Source organism: Chrysochloris asiatica, unplaced genomic scaffold (assembly GCF_000296735.1).
Source record: "Chrysochloris asiatica unplaced genomic scaffold, ChrAsi1.0 scaffold00661, whole genome shotgun sequence".
NCBI classification, from domain to species: Eukaryota; Metazoa; Chordata; class Mammalia; order Afrosoricida; family Chrysochloridae; genus Chrysochloris; species Chrysochloris asiatica.
In genome coordinates, this window is record NW_006409179.1 from 197,036 (window position 1) to 201,772 (window position 4,737).

General features: G+C 36.5%; 1 pseudogene; it reads right to left on the reverse strand.

The window, feature by feature from the left end:
* Window positions 1-201: 201 nt before the first annotated feature.
* LOC102834299 lies at window positions 202-1,150 on the reverse strand (annotated as a pseudogene).
* Between the last annotated feature and the right edge of the window lie 3,587 nt (window positions 1,151-4,737).

The following is a 4,737-nucleotide window of genomic DNA, read 5'->3' on the forward strand; positions in this document are numbered from 1 at the left end:
TAGTTCATTTTATTTTTGAACACAGTAATGAATAAGATTCTATTCATTGATCATGCTCAAATATTTTATAACCATTTAAAACCACTTTGAAAATAAATAAAAGTCATTTTGTATATGATGAATCCAACCGTGAATGATGTTAATGTTGATGCACAGTTACAGGTCTCAATACTTGGTGAATAGGCACAGATGATATAGTCACTATAAAGAAGGTATCCTACCAAGGAGTTTTCTCAGGCTTACTTTTATGTCCCTGTTCCTCAGGCTGTAGATAAAAGGATTCATCATTTGAGGGAACACAATGTACATCACTGAGGCTACAGCTGTCTTCTTGGGAGAGTATGCAAATGAAGAACTGAGGTACACACCAAAAGCTGTCCCATAGAATAAAGACACAACTGAGATGTGAGACCCACAGGTGGAAAAAGCTTTATACTTTCCAGATGCTGATGACATTTTCAAAACAGAGGAGGCAATCCGAGTGTAAGAAAATATGATCCCAGAAAAAGGAACACAAGCAAATATGAAAGCCTCAAGGTATATGAGGATATTATTAATGAGAGTACTTGAACAGGCAAGTTTGAGGACTTGAGTAAGTTCACAGAAGAACTAAGGGATTTCCAGATTTGTGCAGAAGGACAAATGCATAATCATAAGACTGTGAGGTAGGGCTGTTACCATACTAATGAACAATGAAAGTAGAATCATCAGACCACAGAAGTATGAGTTCATGATTACAGTATATCTCAGTGGGTGACAAATGGCCACATAACGGTCATAAGCCATTATTGCAAGGATAAAATTTTCAAAAGGAGTAAAAGTCATGACAAAGAACATCTGGTTAAGGCAACCTTTATAACTGATGCTATTATCTTTTGTCAGGATGTTCATTAACATCTTTGGGATGGTGGTTGAGCTTAAGCAGATGTCATTAAAGGACAGATGAGAGAGAAAGAAGTACATGGGAGTGTGCAGGTGTGAGTTAAAACATACAGCTAGGACAATGACTATATTTCCTAGGACAGTGACCAGGTATATAATAAGAAATAAGCTGAAGATGAGGGGTTGCAATTCTGGATCCTCTGTCATTCCCATGAGAAAGAATTTTGAAACACTTGTTTGATTTCTGGGTCTTTCGTTGTTGATAAATCTGATAGAAGACAAGATTCACAAGACAATTAAATGTGTTATCCCTGGACCATCTGTACACTAACAGCATTATGAGAGGCAGACATTATCTTTGGAAGGAAGAGCATATGCAGTACAATAAAAAAAAAAAAGATATATTCTGCATATGTAATACTTGTTCTTTATATAGAGAAAACAAGAATTAAGTTTATATTATAAGGATTTTTGTTGTTGTTGTTGAATGTCATTGAGTGGATTCTGTATAGGGTCTACAACAATGGCAGATGAGCTTATACCACCAACCTTGAGGTTCAAACAGACCTTGCAGTGCAACTAATTAACCCACTGCTGCACACCAGGACTTATTTATTCTAGAAATGAAAGAGTGATAATTTTCATTACAATATTTTTGATATTTTGATCAGTATAAATATTTACTAATTTTACCTAAGATAGTGGTGGTGGTTGTATGCCATGGCGTTGATTCCTACGTACTGCCACACTCTGTAGGTTTCCGAGGTTTCAAATCTTTATGGGAACAGAAAGCCTCATCTTTCTCCAGCAGAACAGCTGACACTTTTGAAATGATCTATTCAATTAGCTATATCATGAGTTTATCTGGGTCTCCAACTCCTTTCCCTAAGATATGAGTGAGACTGTAGAGAGACTACAAAAATGTACTAAACAAGGAATATAAGATGAAATTTACAAAACTGTCTCTACCAAAAAATGTAAGTCAATGTCAAAAAGTTGGTTATCAGTCATCATGTTTGACTACATTATTGCTCAACATGAAAATCATTCTTACAATTGTAGAGACAGAGCTAGACACTAGCTGAATAACTTTGATATTGGTGCAAAGATGTAAGAACATCTGGCAAGAAAATCACAGACAAACAAGATTCTCATGAGAAACTTGCTCCGACTCATGCCCTGCATGTATTTTATTCACATAGATAATTATCCTGGATGTGCATGTAATAAAACTCCTGTCATCTGTTATAAATTTTAAGTAGGAGACTTTAGGTTACCTGACTGGCATTATTGAGGAACGATGTCTGACATCTACTGTGGATGTAGATGATAGAAGACAGATCTTCACGAAAGACAGAGGGACTGTGTGAAATATTAGGTTTTTGTATAAAAATGGTCATCTCTAGGAAGAAGGTGATGTGTTCTATCTCCTTACAGAGAGAGGTAGGACTCTTAAGTAAGATTTCACAGGTTATTTAGTCACTGTATCCCTGGAGACTCAATATTCAAAGATTCTCATTTGGCCAAAATATTTTTTGTCATTCTGATCCCAGGACAGTAAGTATCCAGAAAGACCAAGATATTCTAATGTGAATTTCAGGATTGTGGCATTCCTGGCTTTGCGAGATAAGGTGCATGCAATTCACCTCTCTCCACTTGTGTCTGCTCATTTCCAAATTGTATTATTTTATTCATATACCAACCATAATTTCTCAGTTCTTTTCCAGTTTTTTCCTCAGGAACTCCTGGTATAGCTTCCCAAATATAATCAAAGATATCTCTATATAGTTAATGTTAACAAGGAATTTGAACTGAATATTGGTGAGGAAGTACATTTTATATGATGTTGTTATTGTGTGCCATCCAGTAGTTTCAGACCCATAACAACCCTGTATAGGGTTTGCGAGGAGCAGCTGGTGAACTTGAACCACTGACCTTAGGATTCAAACTGATTTTGTAGTCCAGAGCACTAATCCTCATCATCACACCAGGACTCTAGTGTGTATGTATGAATATATAAATATGCATACAAATACAGCTGAGATATTGTAAAAATGTACATTTATAAAAATTTGTTCTAAGACTAACTGTTTAATAAACCTTAATTATGTTCTTTATATTTCATAAACCATATTATAATTTAGCCTATCATCAATTCTGATGTGACAACAGAGATAAAACTGTTACCTTAGTGGTGGTGATGGTGGTGGTTACATGCTGTGGACTTGGTTCCGTCTAACCATCTAATAGTGATCCTTCCTAGCGTTTCTGAGTCTGTAAATCTTTATGGAGGAAGCAGAAAGCCTCATCTTTCTCCTTCAGAACAGCTGGTAGTTTCAAATTGCTGAGTTTGAGGTTGGCAGCCCTATTTGCAACACCTAAGCTACCAGAGCTCCTTGTTACTCCTTAGAATTTTATAACCATTTTTGTCATATTCCTCATATTTCACAAACAGTTTTCTTTACATTGGGAGATTGTAGCTTGAAATTATGTTTTTTGATTTTTCATATTGTTATGAGAAATTACATTTCACAGGCAAGTTATTGGCTTGTAGTGTAACCATACTCTCAGTAAATTTTGTTAGATTTTAACAAAAATTTTATATAATAGGTTGCAGAATATTCAAGTGAATATTCACTTGAAAACTTTTCACCTTTTTGAATTGAATGTTTTCCCATGCTGATCCATTTACTTAACCACTGTTTCTATATGTCCAGTCGCTTGGTTAATCCATAGAGATTTGATATATTTAAACCTACTTGATATAAAATGGGATTATAATGTTATTCTGTGCCATTTTACTTCCATTCACTTCCAAAACATACAATAATAGTTCAAATATCATAAGATTTGTTGTTTCTGTTAAGCATCCTTGAATCTATTCTGACTCTTAGTGACCTTGGATAGTTTTATGAAGTTGTAAATATTTTGAGAGCAGAAAGCCTCATCTTTCTCCTGTGGAGCATTAGGTGATCTTGAACTGTTGACCTTGTGTTTCATAGTCCAGTGCTTATCATACTGAGAGCCATTGCATACCCAGAGGACATGGTGGTGGTATTGTTTGTGTGCCACCAAGTCAGTTATGACTCATAGGAAACTTGAATAGGATTTTTGTGTTTGTAAATCTTTACAAGCACAGAAAGCCTCATCTTTCTCCTGAGAAGCAACTTGCTATTGTTGCTAGGTGTCAGCGAGTCAGTACCAACTTTTAGAGACCTCATGCACAGCAGAATGAAACACTGCCCAATCCTGGGCCAACCTCACTATTGTTGCCATGCTTGAACCCATTGTGAATGTCAGATTTAAACTCCTGACCCTGTTGTTATCAGCCCAGTTCATAACCCACAGCACTATCCATGGATACCTATAAAAAAATACCTTCTTGTTGCTAAGTACTATCAAGATAGAGTTTCCAAGGAGTGGCTAGTGGGTTTGAACTATGGACCTTGAAGATAAGAATACAGTGATAATCTTATGGTACCACAAAAGACTCCCTAGTAGGTTATTGTTGTTTTCAAGTGTCATAGAATTGAATCCAACTCTTAGCGACCCTAGATAGGGTTTCTGAGTATGGCCTGGTGAAATTGAACCACTAACTATGCAATCCGAAGGGACCTTGCAGTCCAGCACAATATCCCAGTGACACACCACATATGATGTGGTGGTGGCTATGTGCAGTGGAGTCGGTTCCAACTCATAATGACCCTGTACAAGGTTTCCGAGACTGTAAAGCTTTATGGGAGCAAAACACTTCATCTTTCTGCTGCAGAACAGCTAGAAGTTTCATAATGCTGACTTTGCAGTTCGCAGCCCAATTTGTAACCACTACACTACCAGAGCCTCCCCATATATGAT